This window comes from Balaenoptera musculus, chromosome X, assembly GCF_009873245.2.
Source record: "Balaenoptera musculus isolate JJ_BM4_2016_0621 chromosome X, mBalMus1.pri.v3, whole genome shotgun sequence".
In the NCBI taxonomy this organism is placed as follows: Eukaryota; Metazoa; Chordata; class Mammalia; order Artiodactyla; family Balaenopteridae; genus Balaenoptera; species Balaenoptera musculus.
In genome coordinates, this window is record NC_045806.1 from 83,219,068 (window position 1) to 83,232,720 (window position 13,653).

General features: G+C 38.3%; 1 pseudogene; it reads left to right on the forward strand.

Annotated features, from left to right (window-relative positions):
• Positions 1-203: 203 nt before the first annotated feature.
• Positions 204-610, forward strand: LOC118889077 (annotated as a pseudogene).
• The last annotated feature ends 13,043 nt before the right edge of the window (positions 611-13,653 follow it).

The window sequence follows — 13,653 nt, forward strand, 5'->3', positions numbered from 1 at the left end:
TACACTGTTGCTGGGAATGTAAATTGGTGTAACCACTGTGTAAAACAGTACAGAGGTTTCTCAAAAAATTTTAAACAGAACTGCCATATTACCCAGCAATCACACTCCTGGGTTTATATCTGAAAGAAACAAAAACACTAATTTGAGCCCCTCTCTTCCTTGGCACTCCCTATGGGGGTGGAAGTCATCTTCTACTCAGCATCATGGCTGCTCTCAGATCCCTCGTGAAGTCCAAGATCATCAAAAGGACGACCAAGAAGTTCATTCAACAACAGTCAGACTGATATGTCAAAATTAAGTGGAACTGGCAGAAACCCAGAGGCATTGACAACAGGGTGTGAAGGAGATTCAAGGGCCAGATCTTGATGCCCAACATCAGTTATGGGAACAACAAGAAAACAAACACATGCTGCCCAGCAGCTTCTGGAAGTTCCTAGTCCACAGCATCAAGGAACATGAAGTGCTGCTGATGTGCAACAAATCTTACTGTGCTGAAATTATTCACAATATCTTATCCAAGAACCACAAAACCATTGCGGAAAGAGCACCCCAGCTGTCCATCAGAGTCACCAATCCCAATATCAGGCTGAAAAGCGAAGAAAATGAATAGACAGCTCATGGTGCACATTGTGTTTGTGTTAATAAAACCATGAAACTCGAAAAAAACACTAATTTGAAAAGATACATGAATCCCAAAGTTCACAGTAGCATTATTCACAGTTGCTAAGATATGGAAGCCACCTAAGTGTATTCTTTTTCTCTTTTTTTAACATCTTTATTGGAGCATAATTGCCTTAAGATGTTTTGTTAGTTTCCACAATATAACAGAGGGAATCAGCTATATGTATACATATATCCCCATATCCACTCCCTCTTGCGTCTCCCTCCCACCCTCCATATCCCACCCCTATAAGTGGTCACAAAGGATGGAGCTGATCTCCCTGTGCTATGCGCCTGCTTCCCACTAGCTATCTATTTTACATTTGATAGTGTATATATGTCAATGCCACTCTCTCACTTCCTCCCAAATTACCCATCCCTCTAACTGTGTCCTCAAGTCCATTCTCTACATATACGTCTTTATTCCTATCCTGCCCCTAGGTTCTTCAGAAACATTTTTTTTTTAGATTCCGTATATATCTGTTAGCATACAGTATTTGTTTTTCTCTTTCTGACTTACTTCACTCTGTATGACAGTCTCTAGGTCCATCCACCTCACTACAAATAACACAATTTTGTTTCTTTTTATGGCTAAGTAATATTCCACTGTACATATGTGCCACATATTTTTAACCATTCGTCTGTTGATGGACACTTAGGTTGCTTCCATGTCCTGGTTATTGTAATTAGAGCTACAATGAACATTGTGGTACATGACTCTTTTTGTTTTTTTTGTATTTTTGTTTTTTTTTAAACATCTTTATTGAAGTATAATTGCTTTACAATGGTGTGTTAGTTTCTGCTTTATAACAAAGTGAATCAGTTATACATATACATATGTTCCCATATCTCTTCCCTCTTGCATCTCCCTCCCTCCCACCCTCCCCATCCCACCCCTCTAGGTGGTCACAAAGCACCGAGCTGATCTCCCTGTGCTATGCGGCTGCTTCCCACTAGCTATCTATTTTACATTTGGTAGTGTATATATGTCCATGACACTCTCTCACCCTGTCACATCTCACCCCTCCCCCTCCCCATATCCTCAAGTCCATTCTCTAGTAGGTCTGTGTCTTTATTCCCGTCTTGCCACTAGGTTCTTCATGACCTTTTTTTTTCCCCCTTAGATTCCATATATATGTGTTAGCATACTGTATTTGTTTTTCTCTTTCTGACTTACTTCACTCTGTATGACAGACTCTAACTCTATCCATCTCATTACAAATAACTCCATTTCATTTCTTTTTATGGCTGAGTAATATTCCATTGTATATATGTGCCACATCTTCTTTATCCATTCATCTGATGATGGACACTTAGGTTGCTTCCATGTCCTGGCTATTGTAAATAGAGCTGCAATGAACATTTTGGTACATGACTCTTTTTGAATTATGGTTTTCTCAGGGTATATGCCCAGTAGTGGGATTGCTGGGTCATATGATAGTTTTATTTTTAACTTTTTAAGGAACCTCCAGACTGTTCTCCATAGTGGCTGTATCAATATATATTCCAACCAACAGTGCAAGAGGATACCATTTTCTCCACACCCTCTTCAGCATTTATTGTTTGTAGACTTTTTGATGATGGCCATTCTTACTAGTGTGAGGTGATAACTCATTGTAGTTTTGATTTGCATTTCTCTAAGGATTAATGATGCTGACCATCCTTTAATGTGTTTGTTGGCTATCTGTATATTTTCTTTGAAGAAATTTCTATTTAGGCCTTTGGCCCGTTTTTGGATTGGGTTGTCTGTTATTTTGATATTGAGGTGCATGAGCTGCTTGAATATTTTGGAGATTAATCCTTTGTCAGTTGCTTCATTTGCAAATATGTTCTCCCATTCTGAGGGTTGTCTTTTCATCTTATTTATGGTTTCCTTTGTGTGCAAAAGCTTATAAGTTTCATTAAGTCCCATTGGTTTATTTTTGTTTTCATTTCCCTTTCTCTAGGAGGTGGGTCAAAAAGGATCCTGCTGTGATTTATGTCATAGAGTGTTCTGGCTATGTTTTCCTCTAAGACTTTTATAGTGTCTGGCCTTACATTTAGGTCTTTAATCCATTTTGAGTTTATTTTTGTGTATGGTGTTAGTTAGTGTTCTAATGTCATTCTTTTACATGTAGCTGTCTAGTTTTCCAAGCACCAATTATTGAAGAGGCTGTCTTAACTCCACTGTATATTCTTGCCTCCTTTATCAATGATAAGGTGACCATATGTGCGTGGGTTTATCTCTGGGCTTTCTATCCTGTTCCATTGATCTATATTTCTGTTTTTGTGCCAGTACCATACTGTCTTGATTACTGTAGCTTAGTAGTATAGTCTGAAGTCAGGGAGCCTGATTCCTCCAACTCTGTTTTTCTTTCTCAAGATTGCTTTGGCTATTTGGGGTCTTTTGTGTTTCCATACAAATTGTGAAATTTTTTGTTCTAGTTCTGTGAAAAATGCCCTTGGTAATTTGACAGGGTTTGCATTGTACCTGCAGATTGCTTTGGGTAATATAGTCATTTTCACAATGCTGATTCTTCCAATGCAAGAACACGGTATATCTCTCCATCTGTTTGGATGACATTTAATTTCTTTAATCAGTCTTATAGTTTTCTGCATACAGATCTTTTGCCTCCTTAGGAAGGTTTTGCAATGGTAAATGGGAGTGTTTCCTTTTTTCTCTTTCAGAATTTTCATCATTACTGTGTAGGAATGTAAGAGATTTCTGTGCATTTATTTTGTATCCTGCTACTTTACCAAATTCATTGATAAACTCTAGTAGTTTTCTGGTAGCATCTTTAGGTTTCTCTATGTATAGTATCATGTCATCTGCAAACTGACAGTTTTACTTCCTCTTTTCCAATTTGGATTCCTTTTATTTTCTTTTCTTCTCTGTTTCCTGTGGCTAAAACTTCCAAAACTATGTTGAGTAATAGTGGTGAGAGTGGGCAACCTTGTCTTATTCATGATCTTAGTGGAAATGGTTTCAGTTTTTCACCATTTAGAAAAATGTTTGCTGTAGCTTTGTCATATACGGCCATTATTATGTTGATGTAATTTCCCTCTATGCCTACTTTCTGAGGGTTTTTATCATAAGTGTGTGTTGAATGTTGTCAAAAGCTCTTTCTGCATCTATTGAGATTAACATATGGTTTTTATCATTCAGTTTGTTAATATGGTGTATCACATTGATTGATTTGCGTATATTGAAGAATCCTTGCATTCCTGGGTTAATCCCCACTTGATCATGGTGTATGATCCTTTTAATATGCTGTTGGATTCTGTTTGCTAGGATTTTGTTGAGGATTTTGGCATCTATGTTCATCAGTGATATTGGCCTGTAGCTTTCTTTCTTTGTGACATCTTTGTCTGGTTTTAGTGTCAGGGTGATGGTGGCCTCGTAGAATGAATTTGGGAGTGTTCCTCCCTCTGCTATATTTTAGAAGGGTTTGAGAAGGATAGGTGTTAACTTTTCTCTAAATGTTTGATAGAATTCGCCTGAGAAGACATCTGGTCCTGGGCTTTTGCCTGTTGGAAGATTTTTAATCACAGTTTCAATTTCAGTGCTTGTGATTGTTCTGTTTATATTTTGTATGTCTTCCTGATTCAGTCTCGGGAGGTTGTGCTTTTCTAAGAATTTGTCCTTTTCTTCCAGGTGGTCCATTTTATTGGCATATAGTTGTTTGTAGTAATCTCTCATGATCCTTTGTATTTCAGCTGTGTCCAATGTTACTTCTCCTTTTTCATTTCTAATTCTGTTGATCTGAGTCTTCTTCATTTTTTTCTTGATGAGTCTGGCTCATGGTTTATCAACTTTGTTTATCTTCTCAAAGAACCAGCTTTTAGTTTTATTGATCTTTGTTAATGTGTCCTTCATTTCTTTTTCATATATTTCTGATCTAATTTTTATGATTTCTTTCCATCTGCTAACTTTGGGGTTTTTTGCTCTTCTTTCTCTAATTGCTTAGGTGTAGGTTTAGGTTGCTTATTTGAGATTATTCTTGTTTCTTGAGGTAGGATTTTATTGCTATAAAATTCCCTCTTAGAACTGCTTTTGCTGCATCCCATTTGTTTTGGATTATCTTGTTTTCATTGTCATTTGTTTCCAGGTATTTTTTATTTCCTCTTTGATCTCTTCAATAATCTCTTGGTTATCTAGTAGTGTATTGTTTAGCATCCATGTGTTTGTATTTTTTACAGCTGTTTTTCCCATAATTGATATCTACTCTCATAGCATTGTGGTCGGAAAAGGTACATGATATGATTTCAGTTTTCTTAAACTTACCAAGGCTTGATTTGTGTCCCAAGATGTGATGTATCCTAGACAGTGTTCATGAGCACTTGAAAAGAAAGTGTATTCTGTTGGTTTTGGATGGAATATCCTGTAAATATCAATTACGTCCATCTTGTTCAATGTGTCATTTAAAGCTTATGTTTCCTTATTTATTTTCATTTTGGATGATCTGTCCTTTGGTGAAAGTGGTGTGTTAAAGTCCACTACTATGATTGTGATACTGTCAATTTCCCCTTTTTTGGCTGCTAGCATTTGCCTTATGTATTGAGGTGTTCCTATTTTGGGTGCAGAAACATTTAAAATTGTTATATCTTCTTCTTGGATTGATCCCTTGAACATTATGTAGTGTCCTTCTTTGTCTCTCGCTATAGTCTTTATTAAAGTCTATTTTATCTGATATGTGAATTGCTACTCCAGCTTTCGTTTGATATTCATTTTCATGGAATATCTTTTTCTATCCCCTCAGTTTCAGTCTGTATGTGTCCCTAGGTCTGAAGTGGGTCTTTTATACACAGCATACATACAGGTCTTTTTTTTTTTGTATCCATTCAGCAAGTCTATGTCTTTTGATTGGAGCATTTAATTCATTTACATTTAAGGTAATTATCGATATGTTTGTGCCTATTACTATTTTCTTAATTATTTTGGGTTTGTTATTGTAGGTCTTTTACTTCTCTTGTGTTTCCTGCCTAGAGAAGTTCCTTTAGCATTTGTTGTAAAGCTGGTTTTGTGGTGCTGAATTCTCTTAGCTTTTGCTTGTCTGTAAATGTTTTAATTTCTCCATCAAATGTGAAGGAGATCTTTGCTGGGTACAGTAATTTTGGTTGTAGGTTTTTCCATTTCATCATTTTAAATATGTCCTGCCACATCCTTCTGGCTTGTAGTTTTTCTGCTGAAATATCAGCTGTTAACCTTATGGGAATTCCCTTTTATATTATTTCTTGCTTTTCCCTTGCTGCTTTTAATACTTTTTCTTCGTATTTAAGATTTGATAGTTTGATTCATATGTGTCTTGGCGTATTTCTCCTTGGATTTATCCTGTATGGGACTCTCTGTGCTTCCTGGACTTGAATGACTATTTTCTTTCCCACATTGGGGAATTTTTCAACCATAATCTCTTCAAATGTTTTCTCAGTCCCTTTATTTTTCTCTTCTTCTTCTTGGACCCCTGTAATTAGAAAGTTGGTGCATTTAATATTGTCTCTGAGGTCTCTGAGACTGTTCTCTGTTTGTTTCATTCTTCTTTCTTTATTCTGCTATGCAGTAGTTATTTTGTCTATTTTATCTTCCAGGTCACTTATCCGTCCTTCTGCCTCAGTATTCTGCTATTGATTCTTTCTAGAGAATTTTTAATTTCATTTATTATGTTGTTCATTATTGTTTGCTTGCTCTTTAGTTCTTCTAGGTCCTTTTTAAACGTTTCTTGTATTTTATCCATTTTATTTCAAAGAGTTTTGATCAACTTTACCATCATTACTTTGAATTGTTTTTCAGGTAGACTGGCTATTTCCTCTTCATTTGGTCTTGTGGGTTTTTACTTTGCTCCTTCACATGCTGCATATTTCTCTGTCTTCCCATTTATCTTAACTTACTGTGTTTTTGGTCTCCTTTTCACAAGCTGCAGGTTAGCAGTTCCCATTTTTTTTATGTCTGCCCCCAGTGGGTAAGTTTGATTCAGAGGGTTGTGTAGGCTTCCTGTTGGAGTAGGCTGGTGCCTGTGTTCTAGAGGATGAGGCTGGATTTTGTCTTTCTGGTAAGCAGGGCTGCATCTGGTGGTGTGTTTGGGGTGTCTGTGAACTTATTATGATTTTAGGTAGCCTGTCTGCTAATGGGTGGGGTTGTGTTCCTTTCTTGCTAGTTGTTTGGTATGGGGTGTCCAGCTCTGGAGCTTGGTGGTTGTTGAGTGGAGCTGGGCTTTAGCATTGAGATGGTGGTCTCTGGGAGAGCCGTTCCTGATTGATATTACCTGTGGCTGGGAGGCCTCTGGTGGTCTAATGTCCTGAACTCGACTCTTCCACCTCAGAGGCTCAGGCCTAGCACCGAGTCAGCGCACCAGGATCCTGTCAGCCACACGGCTCAGAAGAAAAGGGAGATAAAAAGAAAGAAAGCATAAATAAAATAAAAAGTTATTAAAATAAGAAATTTTAAAATATTTTTAAATTAAAAAATTAAAAAGTAATAAATAAAAAAGAAGAGAGCAACCAACCCAATAAACAAATCCAACAATGATAACAAGCACTAAAACCTATACTAAGATAAACATAAAAATCAGAATCTATTCAGTGGCATGCAGCAAACCCCAAGTCTACAGTTGCTCATAAATTCCACTGCCTCAGCTTGGGATGATTCATTGTTTATTCAGGTATTCCACCAATGCAGGGTACATCAATTTGACTGTGGGGATTTAATCCACTGCTCCTGAGTCTGCATGGAGAAATTTCCCTTTGTCTTCCTTGTCCGCACTGCTCCTGGGGTTCAGCTTCGGATTTGGGCCCTGCCTCTGCATGTAGGTCGCCCTCTGGTGTCTGTTCTTTGCCTAGTCAGGAGAGGGTTGAAGGAGCCGCTGATTAGGGAGCTCTGGCTCACTCAGGCCAGGGGGACGGATGGGTATGGAATGCAAGGTGAGCCTGAGGCGGCAGAAGCCATCATGACATTACAACTTCCTGAAGCGTGCCATGTGTTCTTGTGGGGATTTTGTCCCTGTTTCCCAGGACCCTGGCAGTGGTGGGCTGCACAGGCTTCTGGGAGGGGTAGTGTGGATAGTGACCTGTGCTTGCACACAGGATTCTTGGTGGCTGCAACAGCAGCTTTAACGTTTCATGCCTGTCTCTGGAGTCCACACTGATAGCCGCATATCACGCTGGTCTCTGAAGCTCGTTTAGGTGGTGTTCTGAATCTCCTCTCCTCATGCACCCTGAAACAATGGTCTCTTGACTCTTAGGAATTTCCAGACTTTTTCCCGGGCTCCCTGCCATCTAGCCGTGGTGCACTAGCCCCCCTCAGGCTGTCTTCATGCAGCCAACCCCAGTCCTTTCCCTCTGGTCTGACCTCCGAAGCCTGAGACTCAGCTCCCAGCCCCCACCCACCCTGGTGAGGGAGCAGGGAAGCCTCTCAGGCTGGTGAGTGCTGGTCGGCACCAATCCTCTGTGTGGGAGTCTCTCCACTTTGCCCTCTGCACCTCTGTTGCTGCACTCTCCTCCTTTGCTCCAAAGCTTTCCCCCCACCCACCCCTCGTTTCCACCAGTGAAGGGATTTCTTAGTGTGTGGAAACTTTTCCTCCTTCACAGCTTCCTCTCAGTGGTGCAGTTCCCATCCCTATTTTTTGTCTCTGTTTTTTCTGTTTTCTTTTTCCTTACTCAGGTACATGGGGATTTTCTTGCCTTTTGGGAAGTATGAAGTTTTCTGCCAGCATTCAATTGGTGCTCTGTACGAGTTGTTCCACATGTAGATGTATTTTTGATGTATTTGTGCGGAGAAGGGGATCTCCACATCTTACTCCTCTGCCATCTTGAAGTTCCTCAGTGTGTTCTTTTATATCTGTATGTGCTCCTAACTTAGAAAAGTATTTTCTTTATTAAATGCTTCCTTTTACAATTAATGGCAATGTATTTGATCATTATGTACTTTCTTTATTCAACTCTTTATGTGTTACATTATTCCTGGAATGGCTCTATTTAGGAAGCTTATATGAGGAAGGGAAGAAAAAGATGTTCTAAACTATCAGATATTCTCCTAATGTCAAAAGGCTATTATGAGAGTGTGATTTTTTTAGACTCAGGAAACTAGAATCAGGACAGGTGGAGTTTTTATTTTTTCCCTGACCAACTGATAGTTAATTTCCTGTAAATGTTACAAGTTTATATTAATTCTGATTCAGCCTCATCTCCATAGCTTCTTAAGACTTTATGTTTAATGGGGTCTAAGAAAGCTTCAGCTACTACCCTTGAACACTTTTTCTGTTGTACCAAACAAGTCATCACTGGTTTTGTATTTCAGGCTATACCACTTACTTGCCAGGTTTTACTGAGCCACAGGCAGTCTGTCTCCTTGTAGTCCCTCAGTTCTACTTGACCACCATTATTTGGGCAGTCTTTCTCTTGTTTTGTCATTTGGAGCTTGAGTTATCTCAGTACCATTGTAGATAAAGTTTTTTTCTGTTTCTCACTCTTCTCATTTTTTACAGTGATTTATGAGGAGAAAGGGAGAAATTGCCAGGTTACCTTCACCATTTTTAACTATAAATTTTTCTATAAACCACTCGGACTTTAGAGCATAATGGGAACTGGGTTTAGAGGTGCAACACTGAAGATGAAGTAGTGCTGGGACTCGATAATTTTTTTTTTGCATTTCTTTGTTTTTCTATTTAACTGTAATTTGGAGTAGTTGCAAATGTTCAGCACATACAGGGGGAAAATGTTTTTGCTACATCAATAAGTTTCTATGCATCAATAGCCTCACTTATATAGTGAGGCTGAGTACAGTAATTTAGTAAATTGAAAGGTCTATACATTTCTGCCTTCATGTATACTTCTGAGAATTAAAACACCAGTGTAGTAAGATTACGTAAGAAGGGATGTAGCACAGAGCAAAGCCCAATTGTAAACAGTTATGGGAAACAGCATATTTGTAGCTTAGTCTCAAATATAGCCTTAGATTAGTGCTCACAAGAGTGAACAGTGTAAAATCATCAAAGGCATATATCCAAGCTGCTTAGAATTTCTTTTTATAAGTATTTTAGTTTAACAGTGTTGTTTAATTTCCTGTACGCCTTTAAACCATCATAAATTTTAAGACGCATATAATATATTTACAAGTACAATTTGAAAAATAAAAAAAGTAACTGAGCTTTCTTTTGTCCATTTGTGAAGAAAGATACTGAGGTAATACATTTTAGCTTTAAAGGAGAAATTTTTGCATTTATGGTAATTTCTCATGAGAGAATTCTGAGAGGTATATGTGGCAGATTAAAATCATTTAAAGGGGCAGAGAGAAACCATGGAGGGAAGAGAAGGCTGGAGTGCAGCATGGATCTACATCTGCAACCCATGCTTTCTGTATTACTGTGCCATTAGGTAAGGTCTTAAAATCAGATACTGACAGAAGACATGAAACTCCTTTGTCAGAGACAAAGGACCTCAACACTCATGGCACAAGAATGGAAAGGGGAGCAAGATAAATGACAACTCAGTTAAAAATAAGATTGTGGATCACACTATTTGCTTATGATACTCTTCTGGAGTTAAAAACTCTGTGAATAATATTGCTCAGGAATGGGTCTGCTCCTAGTTATCCCAGAAGACAGGCTGCCTAAAGTTGTCCTGAGGGCACAGCCACCTCTAAACATACGTCTTGACATGGCCCTGCCCATCAGAGGGACAAGACCCAGCTCCACCCATCAGTGAGCAGGCACTAGTCCTTCCCACTAGGAAGTCTGCACAAGGCCCTGGACCAATCTCACCTGCCAGAGTCAGACACCAGAAGCAAGAGGAACTACAAACATGTAGCCTGAGAAATGGAGACCACAAACACAGAAAGTTAGACAAAATGAGATGACAGAGAAATATGTTCCAGATGAAGGAACAAGATAAAACCCCAGAAAAACAACTAAGTGAAGCAGAGACAAGAAATCTGCCTGAAAAACAATTCAGAGTAATGGTAGTAAAGATGATCCAAGATCTCAGAAAAAGAATGGAGATGCAGACTGATAAGATGCAAGAAATATTTAACAAAGAGCTAGAAGATTTAAAGAACAGAGATGAACAATGCAGAAGAGCAAATAAGTGAGCTGGAAGACAGAGTGGTGGTAATCACTGCTGCAGAACAGAATAAAGAAAAAAGAATGAAAAGAAATGAGGACAGTTTAAGAGACCTCTGGAATAACATTAAACACACCAACATTCACATTATAGGGGTCCCAGAAGGAGAAGAGAGAGAAAGGGCCCGAGAAAATATTTGAGGAGGTAATAGCCAAAAATCCCTAATATGGGAAAGGAAACATTCACTTCCAGGAAGTGCAGAGTTCCATACAGGCTAAACCTAAGAAGAAACACGACAAGACACACAGTAATCAAATTCACAAAAATTGAAGACAAAGCAAACATATTAGAAATAACAAGGGAAAAGCAACAAATAACAATAAAGGGGAACTCATACAGTTATCAGCTAATTTTTCAGAAGAAACTCTGCAGGCCAGAAGGAAGTGGTACGATATATTTAAAGTGATGAAAGGGAAAAACCTACAACCAAGAATACTCTACACAGCAAGGCTTTCATTCAGTTTTGACAGAGAAATCAAAAGCTTTATAGACAAGCAAAATCTAAGAGAATTCAGCACCAGAAAACCAGCTTTACAACAAATGCTAAAGGAATTTTCTAGGCAGAAAAGAAAAGCCCACAACTAGAAACAGGAAAATTATGAATGGGAAAGCTCACCTGTAAAGGTAAACATACAGTAAAAGTAGGAAATTATCCACACAGAAATATCATGTCAAAATCAGCAATTATAAAAAGAGGAGAGTACAAATGCAGGATATTGGAAATGCATTTGAGATTAAGAGACCATCAACTTAAAACAATCATGTATATATACAGACTGCTTTATAAAAACCTCATGGTAACCACAAACCAAAAATCTACAATAGATACACATACAAAAAAGAAAAAGCAATCCAAACACAACTCTAAAGATAGTCATCAAATCGCAAGAGAAGAGAACAAAAGAGGAAAGGAGGAAAAAAGCCCTACAGAATCAAATCCTAAACACTTAACAAAATGGCAATAAGAACATGCATATTGATAATTGCCTTAAATGTAAATGGACTAAATGCTCCAACCAAAAGACAGACTGGCTGAATGGATACAAAAAAAAGACCGGTATATATACTGTCTTCAAGAGACCACTTCAGATCTAGGGACACACACAGACTGAAAGTGAGCAGATAGAAAAAGGTATTCCATGCAAATGGAAATCAAAAGCAAGCTGGAGTAGCAATACTTATATCAGACAAAATAAACTTCAAAATAAAGACTGTTACAAGAGACAAAGAAGGACACTACATAATGATCAAGGAATCAAACCAAGAAGATATGACAATCGTAAATATATATGCACCCAACATAGGAGCACTTCAATATATAAGGCAAATGCTAAGAGCCATAAAAAGAGAAATCAACAGTAACACATTAACAGTGGGGGACATTAATACACCACTTACATCAATGTACAGATCATCCAGACAGAAGATCAGTAAGGAAACACAGGCCTTACATTTTCTCAGAACTAGAATAAAAAATCTTTAAATTTGTATGGATACATAAAAAAATCCCAAATAGCCAAATCAATCCTGAGAAAGAAAAATGAAGCTGGAGGAATCAGGCTCCCTGACTTCTAGCTATACTATTATATACAATACAAAGCTAGAGTAATCAAAACAGTATAGTACTGCCACAAATACAGAAATATTGATCAATGGAACAGGATAGAAAGCCCAGAAATAAACCCAGGGACCTATGGTTAATTAATTTACAACAAAGGATGCAAGAATATACAGTGGAGAAAAGACAGTCTCTTCAATAAGTGGTGCTGGGGCTTCCCTGGTGGCGCAGTGGTTGAGAATCTGCCTGCTAATGCAGGGGACACGGGTTCGAGCCCTGGTCTGGGAAGATCCCACATGCCACGGAGCAGCTGAGCCCGTGAGCCACAACTACTGAGCCTGCGCGTCTGGAGCCTGTGCCCCGCAACGGGAAGGGGCCGCGATGGTGAAAGGCCCGCGCACCGCGATGAAGAGCGGTCCCCGCACCGCGATGAAGAGTGGCCCCCACTTGCCACAACTGGAGAAAGCCCTCGCACGAACCGAAGACCCAACACAGCCAAAAATAAATAAATAAATAAATAAAGTAGCTATTAAAAAAAAAAAAAAAAAAAGATTTGCCATTTAAAAAAAAAAAAAAAAAGATTTGCCATTTAAAAAAAAAAAAAAAAATAAGTGGTGCTGGGAAAATTGGACAGCTACATGTAAAAGAATAAAATTAGAACATTCTCTAACACCATATAAAACAGTAATCTCAAAATGGATTAAAGATCTAAATGTAAGACCAGTTACTCTAAAACTCTTAGAGGAAAAGATAGGCAGAACGCTCTTTCACATACATTGCAGCAAGATCTTTTTGTATCCACTTCTCAGAGTAATGAAAATAAAACCAAAAATAAACAAATGGGACCTAAGTAAACTTAAAATCGTTTGCACATCAAAGGGAACCGTAAATAAAATGAAAAGGCAACCCATAGAATGGGAGAATATGTTTGCAAATGAAGCAACCAACAAGGAATTAACCTCCAAAATATACAAACAGCTCATGCAGCACAATACCAAAACAAACAAAGAATAAAACAAACCAATCAAAAAATGGGTGGAAGATCTAAATAGACAGTTCTCCAAAGAAGACACAGAGATGGCCAACAGGCACATGAGAAGATGCTCAACATTGCTAATTATCAGAGAAATGCAAATCAAAACTAAAATGAGGTATCACCTGATCCAGTCATAATGGCCATCATCAAAAAGTCTACAAATTATAAATGCTGGAGAGGGTGTGGAGAAAAAGGAACCCTCCTACACTGATATTGGGAATGTAAATTGGTGCAAACACTATGGAGAACAGTATGAAGAGTCCTTAAAGAACTAAAAATAGAGCTACCATATGATCCAGCAATCCCACTC